General features: G+C 34.7%; 1 long non-coding RNA gene across 2 annotated transcripts in view; it reads right to left on the reverse strand.

The window, feature by feature from the left end:
- LOC118995878 (uncharacterized) overlaps positions 1 to 17,036 on the reverse strand; it is a 77,476-nt gene that overhangs the window by 34,948 nt on the left and 25,492 nt on the right. For both annotated transcript variants that reach the window (XR_005068369.1, XR_005068370.1), the window contains 2 exons: positions 6,585 to 6,622; positions 4,172 to 4,258 (listed from right to left, as the gene is read on the reverse strand). This is a non-coding gene — a long non-coding RNA (uncharacterized LOC118995878). The remainder of the gene's footprint in view (positions 1 to 4,171; positions 4,259 to 6,584; positions 6,623 to 17,036) is intronic.

A 17,036-nucleotide genomic window follows, 5' to 3' on the forward strand; every position in this document is an offset into this window, starting at 1 on the left:
TCCTAAGTAGCAGCAAAGTTGCAATAGTAGAACTAGACAATTTGCAGCTGTATTTTTCAAAAATGTTTCATAGCACATACTCTGCAGTGTGACCTCGGCACTTCTCTAGCAAGAAATGGAGTTCAGTTCTCTTATTGAACTGATCTGACCTTCCTGACTCGCTTGCCACAGTAGAATTTGTGACTTCCAAGTCTAGGTCAGAAGAAACTGTCTGCTCTGCTTTTTCATTTGGGGATGTTCCTCTTCAGACACTTCCCTGTGTGATGTGTGAGGTTTCCTCTCACCACCTTCCATCTTAAAATCTAGCCCATGGCCTGGGAGAAGCTTAGGTGAAGTGGGGAAGCCACATACTGGGTTTCCAGGTGACCATCCCACCTGAGCATAGCCTTCAGTTATTCCAGAACAGATACCAGACGTGTAAGTGAAGAAGCCTCCAGGTGATTCCAGCCACCAGACATGTAAGTCATCCTGAGTACATTCAAGTCCTCCTAGATGAAGCCTCAGACATCCGGAAACACGGCCCTGACTGGATTCCTGACCTCCAACCCCCATGACACTGGTATAATGTTGCTCGATGTCATTAGTTGGGGGGCGGTTTGCTTGCAGCAAGAGTGTAAGAGCACATATAAACTACAATAACAATGTGCATAAAAACTACACCATACAACAGAAACATTCCAACTGCTCCTCAAAAGCAGAGGCACGAAAAATGAGGCTAAGTAAACGAAACAAAACAAAAACAATATTTCTCATCAGCTTCTAGGTTATTTTAACAGAGATACTTCTGACCATGCTCAGGTAACTGTATTCCCAGTAAGAGCTCCCCTACTGAAGTGAATTCATCCCAAGATTCATTTGTATGAAAAACTAGAACTCTGAGCATTCTCGTTCAACTAACAAAACCTTTCCTGGAAATAAAAGAGGCCTTCTTAGCAGGCAGCCTTTGCTCAGCGAGTTCATTCCCATATGGTAAGCGGCATTGAGGTATGCACTGGGACTTCTCTCTGCCTTTCCTCATGTCGTCCATTCTAACCAGACTCAAATCACATGCTCTTGGGAAACAATTTTTAAATTAAAATTGTGGTTCCTAAAAATTAAACAGAATGTAAATTAACTTGTCACTTTATACATTTGCCCTCTTGAAAACGAGGGTATCAAACCCTCGTTTGATAAAACGAGAAAAAGAATTAATAATGTCTGGAAAATTAAGCAAAATATTTATTTGCTTACTCTGAAGAAGTTGGCCAAATAATAATATTGACTAGAATTCAGGAAAGGTTTCAAACCAATGTTAATTCAAATGTTAACCTTGAAGGTTAACATTTCTCCTTTGGTTTACTATAATAAATCTTATGAAAACCATTGGTAAAGATGACTTATTTTTAAAACAATTTTGTAGCAGTGTGAATGGAATTAACACTCCTTTCATTACTAACATGTTTCCTGGCCTTATTCAGACCCTATTTCCTTTACTAACATGATTTTTTTGCACATTTTCTGTTTTATGGAAAAGTCTACTGTAGTAACATTGTTCAAAAAAATCTCTAAATTTCCAAACATATTCTATTTCCTTTCTAAATTTTTGCTTTATTTTCATTCTTTGCAGTTTCTGGCATAAAACTGTAAAAACCCTGTTTTTAAAACTATCTTTACTTAAATCATAACTTAATTTTAGGTAAATTCCATTTATAGATTTAAAAGATTGTGTTTTAGGTTGTTATTTTCTACAAAATTAAGGCAAAGGTAAATGTAAAGATTTTAAAATTGATTTTAATTTACTAAAATAAATATTATAAATAGTTTTCCTGCTTATGATGCTGACAATACAATTATATGAATGACAGGTTAATTTTCCTTGGTACCTAAATATTGCCAACTTTTCAGTTATAAAGTCCTGAGCACACAATTTATCTTACATTTGCTTTACAGATGTAGTCTCTGTTAATAGCACAGACACACTTTTAGATAAAATTGTTTTTAGGAGAAGGAACTGGTCTAGATAAACTAAAAATGTTATTCTCCTGACACTCAACTCATTCTGATAAATTTTGTCTTAACTGATAAAACACAGTCATGTTATCAAGCTATGTGGATTTGTTCATAAATTAAAATACCAGGCACAAATCCTTTGCTCAATGTAGCCCGTGGTTCCTTTCATCAGGCTCCAATATTTTTTAGGACAGCAGTGCTGTTAATATGTGTCATGTAGAAATACCATTTTGAAACTAAAATGAAAACAAAGGCTCTTCTTTCTGGTCTTGGAGTTTGCAACAGATTCGCTAGGAGCTAACGTCATCCCCACCATTTATTTTCCCTATATATTTTCTTCTGAAGCTGTCTTTACAATTTCACTATTAGTGTTCAAGAAAATCATGGGCTGTGGATGACAGCAGTAATGCACCCTCAGATCTTCATCTCACTGAACTTCACAGACTGACGGTAAACCACTCTGAAGTAATTGTGCAATTAACAGTTAAAAAGTAGTGCTTAAAATGAGAAAGAAATATTATGGGTTAATATGGAGGGCACTAATTGCTTAGAAATACTCTGAGCCTTCTAAATGAAGCCACTACCCCCATAAAAATCGAGTCTTGTGGCCTTCCCTCCCCCACTGAATTTCTTCCTTCAATTTACAATGGCATCAACAGCCTTGGTCTCAGGCCATCAACTCTGCCTAGCACAGCATTAATCCCTGGGAAATGTCCTGTGACTCAGCTACTACTGCTGAAATGCCAGCAAAACTTCTTAGACACACACACACACACACACACACACACCAAACACAGTCACTCAGGAATCTGAGAAATATCACAGCTGAGAAAATTTCTGTAGAGGCTTTCTTCCTTCTCTGACAAAACTGACACCACAAATCCTAAGAACCTCATTTAATGACCAAGATTTTTTGCTGCTTTATCAGAGGAGCTATAATAGAATTACCTGCTATTACTCACACATTTTTTTTAAAAGATCACAGAAGAGTAGTTTTAGGAATTAGAGCACTTGAAGAGATTTATGGCCAATCTTATAACTAAAAATAGCTATAATAATTTATACCTTCTTTATCCATACATCAACATACAATAATCTAAAAATAACATGTTTATTAAAGGAATGGATAGATGGGTGTTTGGCTAACCTACAGAGAGTGTGAGTGAAGATAGCTGGCATCCGTGAGATAAAGATAGAGTCAAATCAAAACATGACATTATTAAAGCATTTTCTGTATTGTAATCAAAAGAAAATACTATCATTAAATAGTCCCCAGTGTTTCACCTATATATTTTTATAATAGAAAATTTTAAATATTTAAAAATTTGAGTTACAATTATTCACCAAAATGTTATACCAAATGTTTAATAAAATAGAAATGTTTCAAGGGAAAATGATTATTTTCATATTTTGTAAAGCTAAGCTCTTTTTTAAAAAGGAAAAATGTGAACACATATAAATATATGCTATACTTATTCCCTTTGTCCCAAGATAATAAAAATATTTTTTATTTAAAAATGAGAAACTCTTAAATAATCACTAACTAGTATAATCAAATATACCTTGTTCAAGCAACACTGTAAAGACAATGCCAATTAAATCAACTTTTTATTCCGTTCATCTCTGTGAACCCTTAAGACTTTTTTCACTCATTACCTTCCCAAAGTTAAGTAATTTTAACTTTGAAGTGATTTATTATTAATGAATAATTTATACCTGGCTGCTAACTTGCTTTGGGGAATTTTTAAATTATAAAGTGGTGTAATTTTGTATTAGTCATCAAAGTTATTTCTCTTAAATGTTTAAAGAAAATCTAAACATAACAACTGTTAATATATTCATACTATTTTTAGAGGTTTATTTGATGTGCTGATTTTTAATACATTTTAAATTATTTTAGACATTAAAGACTTTCAAATATTATTTGCACTCGATTCTTTGCTTCAACAGGCAACTTAATTAGATTTCATTTTTTTCTGTGTGTTTCTGTGTATCTACACATACATGTTTACATTCTATTAACAATATATATATATTCTATTTATTTGTCCTTCTTTTTAAGTAGACCACAATGCCCTGCTTATTTTAATGAAAAAAGATGTAAATTTTTCTACCTGCCCTTTAAACTACTCTGGGAAAATGCAAACTCAGCAGAACTAAATTTAGCAATTTAGCAATTTACCTTTTAGCTGACAGAGTCTTCTGATGTGGGAATCATTCTCAGGCTTACAGGATTCCTGCCAAATTGTGTTGTTGACTGTTTTCTTTTCTAAAGTAAAGCAGAGGATTGGTTAGCAGAATTCACAGTGAGTATAAGAAATTTAAAATTAAAATAAATTCTGCACATTGTTGTAACTTGGTGATATGAAACAAAAGTTCTATGGTCCTTTCTAGGAAGTTCTGGTCAGTGATGGACACCCCCAAGTGTCCTGTGGGCTCCCATTGTTTCCATGAACTATGTAAGCACCCAAGCATACATGGTAGAATGCTGCTACTGAAACACCTGGTTGTTTTTTAAAAAATGATTGTGCTGAGAAACATTGAACTGTGGTGGATTCAAGATCCTTAAATGAAAAAACCAACGTTTGCTAAGTCATGTCCTCCCAACGCCTAAAGAAGTCCCGGCATGTGTGAAGAACTGAACTGCACATAAATGAAGAATTGGTTTTAAGTATTGCAAACACAAGCAAAGCATCAAATGGAAACAAACACTCATATTTGACTAGAGAAAAGGCACTGATCATCAAAAATCATGTTAGGTTAAAAACTTCTGTAGTCTTCTGTGCGTAAACTGAATAGCGTGCTATGAGAATGGAGATACTCTTGGAAGATACAATCATTGATGGTTAATCAATGTTCTAAATAAGCTTTTCAGACCAATTCAGGTACATGATTTTGAAAAAGGGAAAAAGTGGTTTGAGCATCCAACTCCTAGGCTCTGCAGGGGAGAAAGAAAGAAGAAAAGATATCCCCAAGCTTGACAAACTGAATAAAAAATGAATTATTGACTGAATAATCCAGATGTTTTGCCACTGTGAATGTTTTATAATTAGTGTCACTCTATTAAACCAGTTGCCTTTATTATTACTATGGATAATGTAATTGCAGACACTTAAACTATAATGCAAGGCATGTAATCAAAACGGCATGGTACTAGCATGAAAACAGTCATATAGATCAATGGGACACAACAAAGAGCCAAGAAATAAACCCACACCTATATGGCCAATTTATATTGACAAAGGAGGCAAGAACATACAATGGGATAAAGGCAGTCTATTCATTAAACTGTGCTGGAAAAGTTGGACAGATATACACACAAAAAAAATGAAAGTAGATTACCTTCTTATACCTTATTCAAGAATGAACTCAAAATGGATTAGACTTGTCTAAAGAGAACATACAGCTGGTTAGTAGACATATGGAAAAATGCTCAATGTCACTAATCATCAGAGAAATGCAAATTAAAAGCACAATGAGATATCACTTCATACTTGTCAGAATGTCTATCATCAATAAAACCACAAATGGCTAGTGTTGCCAAGGATGTGGAGAAAGGGGAACACTCATACACTGTTGGTAAGAATGCAGACTGGTGCAGCCACTGTGGATAGCAGTATGGAGTTTCCTCAAAAGTTAAAAGTGGAACTGCCTTATAACCCAGTGTTCACTTCTGGGGGTTTATTCAAAGAAGTCAAAAACACTAATCCAAAACAATATAGGTACGCCTATGTTCACTGCAGCATTATTTACAATAGCCAACATATGGAAGCAAACCAACTGTATATCAAAGGGTGAGTGGATAAAAAAAAAGGTGTGGCATCTATATGCAATGTAACATTACGCAACCATTAAAGGAAATAATAATATCTTACCATTTGTGACAGCATGGATGGACCTAAAGAGTACTAGGCTCAGTGAAATAAGTCAGTTAGAGAAAGACAAATAGCATGTGACTTATATGGTATTTGACTTACATGGAATCTAAAGAACAAAACAAGTGAACAAAGTTGAAACAGCTCCTACATACAGGGAAAGAACTGCTGATTGCCAGAGGGGTGGGGTTTGGGGCACTGGGTGAAAGAGGTGAAAGAACTAAGAAGTTAACTTTGGTAGTTACAAAATAGTCATGGGGAAGTAAGTAAGGCATAGAAAATATAGTAAAAACATTGTGATAAATACATATGGTGCCGGTTGAAAATATTGAAGAGAACACTATGTAAATTATGTGATTGTCTAACCACTAAGCTGTACAACTGAAACCAACACGTGTTTGAAATGCCGTCCAGAAGTCTTTTGTAATCAACTACTTTTTCAATTCTTTTTTATTTACTCCTAGATTCATAAATCTGAAATGACATCTAAGAGGTCAAGATGACCTCTTAGTGAGGTAAATGATCAGTCAATGATTTGTGTTAGCAATTTAAAGTTAAAATGGAATCACATTTGCATTTTAAAAATTTCTTCTATAAAATGTAAAGAAAATTCCATTTGTTTTTCGTTGATCACTTATTGTTGCTTATGTCAGTAGCATAGGAAATAACTTTCATGGAAACAGACCATATCATCTGCATGAGTAATCACGAATTACTAACCAAATCCTTTGTTTTCAGACATAGATCTCCAGATTGACCTAGAAAAATAAAAGAAATAGATATTTAAGTCCATATTTAATAAATAATAGTATTTTAATCTAACAAAAATAGGATCATTTAGACATATGAAATAAATGCTATTTCTAAGTAAGGTCTACACATAGTCCTGTATTTTTCTGACTGTAAATGGCAAAGTACAGTTAATACAGCATAATCTTGGCCTAAAAATTTCCATTCAATATGGAGAAACTAACATTCATTAACCGCCCCCCCCCCCAAAAGTGGGCGATTTATACGTGAATGTAAGTCCAGATAATCAAATAGATACAAATTCTTTTTTAAATAACTATGTTTAATAATTACAGAAAGCATGATTGAATGTAATATAACCATTATGCAATCAAACCAATGATCTGGGCAATAATCATCAATTGCTGTTAAAGCTTTTGATTGAAAGGCTGATTTGTAACTTTGTGCTGAATGGATCAACCTGATACCATCTGAACCCACTAAGCAATTTCAGTTACAAAAGTAGAGACAAGCAGATATAGAAATTTCCTTGTAATGCAACAGGAAGTATATACTCACTGATGATCTACTTTAAAAATATGTATTTTTATATAAATATACGTATATAAACTTGAATCTTATCAGGCCTCAAGGTCTGACTAAAATTTTACAAGAAAAATGGAGGATAAAAGAGCATGTTTTAAAAAAAATATAAGGATGCAATCAGAAAAAATTTTAAATATGGGAAATTTCTCAGAACAGCCAGCGGAGTTTCAAATAAATAGAAAAAGAAACATGAGTTAAGAGGCAAAAATCAAATGCATTGCATAAATTGTTTTTGGCTTGTGATTCAAATTAACTATAAAAATTATCTGATGTTACTAGAGAAATTTTAACATTGTATTTGGTGATATTAAGTCATTTTTCTCATTTTGTGCTAGTACAGTTGTGGTATTGTGGTTACTTTTTTAAAGCAGTTCTTGTTTTTTAAAGGTGTATTGAAACATGAAACTATATGTCTGGAATCTATTTTTAAAACAACCTAGTGAGGGCTGGGGGAAAGGGGAGGTGAATGGGTAGAGATGAACTAAGATTGACTATAAATCTATACTTGTTCAAGCTTGGGGATGTGATATGATCATTATCTCTTCCTCTGTGTAAAATGTAAATTTTCCATAATAAAATGTCTAAAACAGAAACAGGAGATAAGACTACACTGACTCAACCATGTTAATCAACTTAAGTGTTGGGTGAAAACGCATGTATCCTGTACACATAACTAACTTTGTTATACCTTGAGTGTGTCAACCGGTTCTAGTTGTAGTAGTCATTAAGTTAAACCTAAGGTCACTTTTTTGTTTTTCTAAGCTCAGGGTTATAAGCAAAACACTACATGTGTAATTTTTCTTCTTTTCTTAACCACTTTATTTATTTTATTTCTAATGCAAAATGCTTAGGACCTTTCTTACCAAATAGCAAGTGTTCCAAAAAAGCTATTTATAATATTGTAAAGTGAGGCATGTGCATAACAACATGAGATGTTATTCCCTTCAAGAGAGTGGTGGGCAAAAAAACAAACAAACAAACATCAAAGAACTCAAGAGAGTCTTCAATTTTATTCTAACTGGTTGGAATCTGAGGAGCAGTTTAATGGGTTTGGTTTATGTTCCAAAAATCCTAATTGAGTCAGCATCAGGTACTTTTCATTTCATTCATTCTCATCTGCCCTTCCACCTGTTGGTATCCTCCAATTTGTAGAAGCATAAATCAATCATATGCCAATAGCTGTGCTTTTTGTTTAAGTTTTAGATTTGGTATGAGGGAGTTCCTTATTTGTGGATTGAATAAACAGCTACATAACTGGGTTGATTTTTAAGACTGTGAAGAACCCTGAGGGGAAAAACACGTTTTTTAAAACTCCAGCTTATGTTTAAGATGACACTGTTGTAGTTTAGTAGTTAACTGTGGCTAAAATACAACTACCCTTTCCTGGCAGGTGCTCCAAACTGTTAATCCTGCAGTTACCTACTTACTATGGATGCATTTTATATGATTACTGGGAGAAAGCTTTGGGCAGGGAAGGAAGGAAAGAATAAGCAAGCATGCAGGAATTGAGGGAGTGGGGGCAGGGAGAGCAGGGCTGTGGAGGAGGGTGGCTGGAACAGTGTCCAGAGAAAATTTCACGTATTAACAATTTAGTCTCAGACCATTCTGGAATGCAAGGTACCCATTTTTCTGTATCATCAGCAACCAGCCTGGAAATTTCCCAATAAACCAACTGCTGCCCAAATCCCATTACTGCAACAAGTGTGTACCACATCCTCTAGGGACTTGATCAGCTGAATGTAGAGCAGAGCCTGACCTAAATAACCCAATCTCTTTGCAAACACATTTTTACTTGGATTAAAAGAACTCTTCAGAAGATTAATAGATCACTGATAGAAACGTTTTTGAGTAGGCTCCCACTTTAATTTGAGCCTGGTGTAAACATGTTTCTTTTTCTGAAAATTTAATTTTCATAGCCTTGTCTACAGGAATATCACACCATACATCTCCTATGCATCAGCATAAACAAATATATGGTTGCAGAGTAAAACATACACAGATTTGCACGTGACATTTTTTAAAAAGCACTTTGACAGAAAAAACACTAAAAGATTCCATTCAACATCATAGAACTAAGAGAACATAAAATTTTCAAGGTGAATTTGACTTACTTTCTTTCTGGTTTCACATTCTCAAAATTAGAAACTTCCTATAAAATAAAATAATACTACCGCAAACAATCAGAAAAGGAATTCAGTTATCATTCATCATCAAACGTAATCCAAATGTAGTTCATTTTGCCCACTCCTAGTAAAGTGACTGGAATTTCCTCCTTGTAGTGTAGTAATGTATCATAGATCACGCTTCAAGCTTTAATTTTTTCTCCTTTTATTTCTGTAACATTGAGAAATGTAGAATGCTTCTTTCATTAACTAGGGTTTGTGCTTTATTCTAAACCCTTTCCAGTCTCCTAAATAAAAATCTATGACTAAGTCCTCATAACCTGAACTTTTGATGCCCCATCAGCTCACCAAGACAAAGGGGAGAGAGACATACCAAAATAGGTTAATTACATTATATACTGCCTTTCTTTGAGAAAGATGGAAAATAGCCTATCATGATATCCTAAGTGTTGATTCATCTGGTCTTTTTCTTCAGAGCACTGATCACTGTATAAGCCATTACACTTTTTGGAAAAGAATTTGTTGCCACATTGTTCATCCTTAAAAGACTGTAAACTGCTCCCAGGCACCTTCAAGGACACTTCAGATTCTCTAGTTATTATTCACTCCCTCCTTCATTTAAAAACCATTTTTTTTGTTTTTGATGTTCAAAGTGCTCTTTGAACATCTACCACATGATAGGTGACAGACCATATTCTGGAGAAGTTTATTTAATATGGTAGGAATTCTTTCATTAAATAATATTGAGGCCAATATTCCACATTTTGCATTAAGTAATATTGAAGCCAATGTTCCATATTTGGAGGAAAACACACTGTAAAGGCTAAAAAGTGATGAATAAAAATTAGAAAAGGAAAGTTGGTTTTATTATTCTAATGAATGATAGGGTTAGTCTGAGCACTGTCAAATCTAGAATAATCTTTCTCCTACATAGCAACTAAGGGGTCATTTCTCTAACCTCTATACTGTTCTGCTTTGTTTTGATTTGTTTTCTTTCCATCAAGATTTAGCTCTCAAGGACAATTTGAATTACCTGTTTCAAGCTGAGTATAGCATCACAGTAAAGCCCATATGCTGAAACAATCAGTCATGAAACTTGAGAAACAAGCTTTTCCAAATTAAAATGCTGGTGGACTACCTAGAGGACAATGTCTAGTTGAAGACCAGTGTGGGCAGAGGTACAGATTGGGAATGAGGCCCTGGAATTAGTTGGGACATCAACAGAGCTTTGAGGAGTAAAAGGTCAGACAGACCACTCCTTCAGCTCTCTATGCTTTGTCATCATATGCCCTAAAAATAATCTATGGTTTTATGAAACCTCTAGATGGTCTTGTGAAATTCTTTTTGTCTTGGTCTAGATGTCTCCAGACATTACCCCAGGACCTAATTGTGCTCCTTTCACCAAAAATCAGCAGCCTCACCAGCTTCCTGAAAGTCATGTGGAAAGAAGATTACCATTCATTATTATAGTAATATTTTGCTATCATATATATTTGTAATTTAACTAGGAAGGAGCAAGATCCATGTGAACATAATGTATGAAGTCTGGGCCAAGTAAGTCTCAATAACCAGAATCCATTGTCCTGAGTCAATTAATTTATTGTATAGGTGGACATAATATCTAAATTGAGAATTTTGCATTCACAAAATAAATTCTACCTCTTTTTAATATAGAAAAAAGAAGTGTCTAGTCTAGAAATAATGAGTACAAAAGGTGGATCTGCAATAGGAAAGATGGAAAACATCAAATAACTTTTGTCATTTTAATCATTCAAATCACAGTAGAGTTGACCCTTGAAGCTGGGTAGGCCCACTTATAGCAGATATAATTTTTTCAATAGATATACTCAGCCCTCCATGTCTGTAATTTTCCCATGTATGCAGTCAACAAAACCATTAAAACAGTATTTCAGATCATGCTGAGGCAAATTCTGCTTTATGTGGTCAACACCTGCACAGCAGCTCACATGCTGTGGTTGGGGTTGACCCTCACAGTCAGCCAGCCTGAAGGTTGACCCCACATATGAACAAGCTGAGAAGACTGAATTACCAGAGGAGGACCCACATAAATCACACAGGAAATTTCTGGAGCACCATAATCAGGTGATGAAGGCAACTGTGCCACTGGGTCCCACGGAACACAAAAAACATAAAGCCACTCCACCAAGACTAGGAGTCACAGTAGATGTACCTAATACAAAGAGGCAAACACAAAGAGGCAGCCAAAATGGGGAGACAAAGAAAAATGTCCCAAATGAAGGAACAAGAGAAATCTCCAAAAGAAGAGCTCAATGAAACAGAAGTAAGGAACTTACCAGATATAGAGTTCAAAAAAAAAATGTTGTAATGATGTTCAGGGAATTTAGTGATAACTTCAACAAAGACACAACAAGCAAAAAATATAAACAAACAAAAAAAACACATGGAAACCATAAAAAAGAACCAGTCAGATTTGAAGAATACAATATCTGAAATGAAGAATATACTTGAGGGAATACATATTAGACTGGATGAAGTAAAGGATTAAATCAGTGAATTGGAAGACAAGAAACAAAACAAGTCAGATCAGCAAAATTTTATTAAAAAACATAAAAAATGAGGATAGTTTAAGAGATCTTTGGAACAACATAAAGTGTAACAAAATCCACATCATAGGAGTACCAAAAGAAGAACAGAGAGCAAGGAATCAAGAACCTATTTGAAAAGAAAGTGACTGAAAAGTTTCCTGACATGGTAAAAGGGAAAGATACACAAGTCCAGGAAGTGCAGAGAATCCTAAACAAGATGAACTCAAAGATGACCAAACCAAGATACAACATAATTAAAATAGGAAAGCTTAAAAACAAAGAGAGAATTTTAAGAGCAGCTAGAGGCACATAGTTGTCTATAAGAGATCTCCCATAAAAATGTTATCTGATCTTTCAACAGACATTTCAGGTCTGGAGGTATTGTCATGAAATATTCAAAGTGATGAAAAGTAAAGACTTTCTACCAAGACTACTTTACCAAGCAAGGCTATCATTTAAAATTAAAGGATGAATAAAGAGCTTCCCAGAAAAGAAAAAAGCTAAAGCAGTTCATTACCAGCAGTTCAATACCGCCAGTATTACAAGAAATATTAAAGGGTTTTCTAGGAGGAGGAAAAGGAGAGGAAGAGGAAGAGGAAGAGGAAGAGGAAGAGGAAGAGGAAGAAGAAGAAGAAGAAGAAGAAGAAGAAGAAGAAGAAGAAGAAGAAGAAAAGGTAGAAGAAGAAGAAGAAGAAAGGGAGAAGAAGAAGAAAGGAAGGAGGAGGAGGAGGGTGAAGGAAGAACATAGTTATAAAGAATGAAATGCAATAAATATTGTACATACCTAGCAAATATCACTTTAAATGTAGATTAAATGCTTCAATCAAAGACATAGGCTAGCTGAATGGATAAAAAAACAAGACCTATACATATGGTGTCTACAAGAAAACCACCATAGAATAAAAGACACTAGCAAAACTAAAAGGTTTGTAAAAGATATTTCATGAAAATGAAATTTTTTTAAAGCTGAAGTAGAAATACTTATATCTGACAAAATAGACTTTAAAGCAGAAGCTATAGTAAGAAACAAAGGACCATGCATAATGTTAGAGATAGCAATCCAACAAGAGGATATAACCCTAGTAAATATCAATACACCAAATAGGAGCACCTAAATATATAAAGCAAATCTTGATGAACAAATAGGGAGAGATTGACAGGAATACAGCCATAGTTGGGGATTTTAACACCCCATTGACTTCAATGGATAGATCTTCCCAAAAGAAAAATCAACAAGGAGACAGAAACCTTAAACAATACACTAGATCAAATGAATGTAATTGATACTTTCAGAGCATTTCACACCAAAGCATCAGAATATACATACCTTGAAAGTGCACATAGAATGTTTTCTAGGATAGACCACACTTAGGACACAAAACAAGTCTCAATAAATTTAAGATTGAAATCATATCAAGCATCTTCTCTGACCTCAATGCTGTGAAAGTAGAAATCAATCACAAGAACATTGGAAAGCATGCAAAGACATGGAAGCTAAATACGTTATTAAACAATGAATGGGTCAACAATGAGATCCAGGAGGAAATCAATAGATGCTTTGAAACAAATGAAAATGATGATACAACAATCCAAAAACTGTGGGACATTGAAATTCAGTGAACAAAATAAACAAACAAAATAGAAAAAGACTCATAGATACAACTGACAGCTGTTAGAGGAGTGGGGGACTGGGGAGCTGGGTAAAAAGATAAAGAAATTAAGCAAGGAAAAAAATAGAAAACAACTCATAGACATAACCACAGTATGTTGATTACCAGAGGGAAAGGGAGGTGGGGGAGTGAGAAGAGGGTAAAGAGAGGATAAATGGAGTGATGGAGGTAGACTTGGCTTTCTGTGGTGAACACACAATACAATATACAGATGATGTATTATAGAATTGTGTGGCTGAACCTATATAATTTTATCAATGTCCCTCCAATCAATTTAATAAAAATTTTAAAAAGAAACAGGATTTTGATTCTTGGTTGGGGATTTGTACATGTGGATGACTGACTATACGCATTGGTTTTATGCATTTTATATATGGGACATGAGTATCCTCAAATTTTGGTATCTGCAGGGGTCCTGGGACCAACACTCTGCCATATCAAGGGACAACTATGGTTAAATTTTGGAGGAGCCAAAGTTGTATGTGGGTTTTTGACTGTCTAGAGAGTCAGCATCCCCAAACCCCATATTGTTCCTGAGTCAACTGTACTTTTATATCAACTTATTATTTCAGTGAGTCACTATTTCTGCTACCAAGATTAATTCCAGATGACTCACACTTGTGTGCAATTGAGCCTCAAGTATTTGAATTGGGACAGAAGGCATAGTACTCAAAAACAGTGCTCTTATTGACCTAGGTGAAGCCTTGGCTCAATTAATACAGTCAGGTGTTAGACCTTGTTTAAATATTTGTGGTTGCTGATTGTGGTGAGAGGGACACAATTAGCTTCTGGGCTAAGGTTGGGAGACATCTAGACAAAAACTGAAGGAATTTCATATGACCATAGATAAAGATTGGTTATTTCTAGCACATAGAGGGGTGGGCAAAAGTAGATTTATGGTTGTTCTTATGAAGAATAATTCATGTGGTTAAGGCCGGGGGAAGGGGGTGGAAACTTAGTGGAGAAAGGAAAAGGGGGCAAAAGGGGGAAACCTGTAACAGTGTCAACAATAAAACACTTTTTAAAGAAAATAATGCAAAATGGATCAGCTATGATACAAGAATAAAATCTGTGTTTCGCGCATTCACAACCATAAACGTACTTCTCATAACATTCTCTAGGGAATCTCTACTTTGTTCTGTTTTACTGGAATCCAGCTCATCCAATGTTTGCTTCTAATAAATTAGCTTAGGTTTGGGAATCTTTTATTGAAGGGTATCCTTTTAATAAATATGTTGAAACTATTTTGACCTAAAACTTCTTTTTAATCCCTGTTAAAACAAAAGAGTTAAGGGAGTTCTCCGTAGGCAACCTGCTTCCTCCAAGAGGGTAGGAGGAGTCAAGCACATTAAATGCTTGTCTGAAGTGTGATTATACGAAGGAAAAGGATTACCAAAACAGCTCAATATTTACTTAAGGTCTGTTCCCGAGTGTTGACAAGTTGTGGATTACTATTGAACTGTTTGAGCAATGCTTAGTACTACTTATACCAAAATCAAAGCACCTGTTTTAAGTTCTGACTTCTGCTCCCATAAGCAGACTTTCAGGTCCTTCAGTGTTCGGACCCTGGGTTCTTCATTCACTGATGGACAGGTCAGAGGAGGACTATGAGTAGCTTTATTTTGGAACCACATCTGTGTGTGTGTGTGTGTGTGTGTGTGTGTGTGTGACTCTAAACTCCATAATGAAGACCCCATTAGAAAAAGTCAATGAAATAATTCTGCCTTGTCCATTAATTTGACACTTGTCAAAATACCAGGCAAAACTTGTACATGTTAGCCTTCATTTTATTACCCCTTAAATCAAACACTAATCATTAGTTTTACATTTCATTCACTTGGGAGTGTGTGGCTTCATTTAGTTTTAACCCCGGGGAATTATTAGGAAAATAAAAAATGAAATGTAAGCAACTTACAAATGGGCTGGTAGAAACTGAAGAGTATGTCCAACCTATGTTACTCTTCAAGTAAATAATAGACTCAAGAAGGAAAGCATTTTCACATAATTGTGAAACAAGCTCAAATTGAAAAAACAATTAGAAATAAAGAAAGAAATGGTATTTAAAGAAGGGAGAAACTTTGTTTTTTTTTAATTTTTAATTTTATTTAATTCTTGTTCAGGTACAGTTTTCTGTCTTATATTCCCAGCCCTGCCCCCCCCTCAGTATTCCCCACCTCCCTCCCATTTTTCACCCCCCACCTTAGTTATTGTTCATTTGTCCTTTATACTTGTTCATGTGAGTGCATCCCCTTTTCCCCTATGATTCTCTCCCCTCTCCCCTCTGGACCCTGTCAGCCTGTTCCATATTTGAGTGTCATTGGTCATATTTTGCTTGATTTTTTTGTATTTTGTTGTTTAGATTCCTGTTAACAGTGATATCATATGGTATTTGTCTTTCACCCCCTGGCTTATTTCACTCAGCATAATGCTTTCCAGTTCCATCCATGATGTGGCAAAGGGTAGGAGCTCCTTCTTCCTTTCTGCAGCATAGAATTCCATTGTGTAAATGTACCATAGCTTTTTGATCCAGTTATTGCCCATCAGTAAATGACTAGAGAAACGTTGGATACCAAACAGCATATTACTATTCTCATGCAGTTGACTGTCCTTTGGGGTAGAGTCTAATATGTACCTGTTTGCTGTATTGTTGGTGTTTATTTATTTATTTAAAATTTTTATTGAATTTATTGGGGTGGCATTGTTAATAAAACTATATAGATTTTAGGTGTATCTATAATACATTATCTGCCTATTGTCTTGTGTGTTCACCACCCCAGTGTGTTATTGATATTTAAATCTTACTTTCAAATCCCAGAGGCAAAAGAAAGAAAAGAAGTGACTATGTCAGGCATAATCATTGCCTCACTAATAGAAATGTGAAAGGCATTTCTGCACCAGAGAAAAATTGATGGGCAGTAAATGGTGGTGTTAATCCTATGGGAAACTTTTAAGACCATTGAGGTGATGAGATCTGATCTTTGAGTTGCAAATGAATAAACTGAGGTACCAAATAGTAAATTTGATTTGTCTAGAGTTATGCATATAGTGACTTACTTTGATTAAATGCTAGTCATTTTATTCATTCTAATATATTCTTCCAGAATTATGTAATTCATTCTTTCATATATTCACAGTTCATTCAACAAACATTTATTGAGTACTACTAAGACATTGTTTTAGATGCAATGAAGAAATGCAAAGAATAAATGGTCTTCTCAGGTATCCACTATAAGATTGTTCATCTGAGGATCTTATTGGTTTCCATTATTTTCTTAACTTTGAAGATTAAATAAGCTTTATAAAATCCTTATATGATTCCAAATACATTGAAGATAATTATAGATGTTATTTTTCATTATATTTTGTATTAATAGTACATAAAATTCTGATAATGCATTCTGTTTACTTGTAAGAATGAAGATTATTCCTTTACATGACTCAAATGGTTTTACTAATATTCAAATACACTGATTTTAA

This window comes from Sturnira hondurensis, unplaced genomic scaffold, assembly GCF_014824575.4.
Source record: "Sturnira hondurensis isolate 20B ecotype Veracruz unplaced genomic scaffold, ASM1482457v3 Scaffold0010428, whole genome shotgun sequence".
NCBI classification, from domain to species: Eukaryota; Metazoa; Chordata; class Mammalia; order Chiroptera; family Phyllostomidae; genus Sturnira; species Sturnira hondurensis.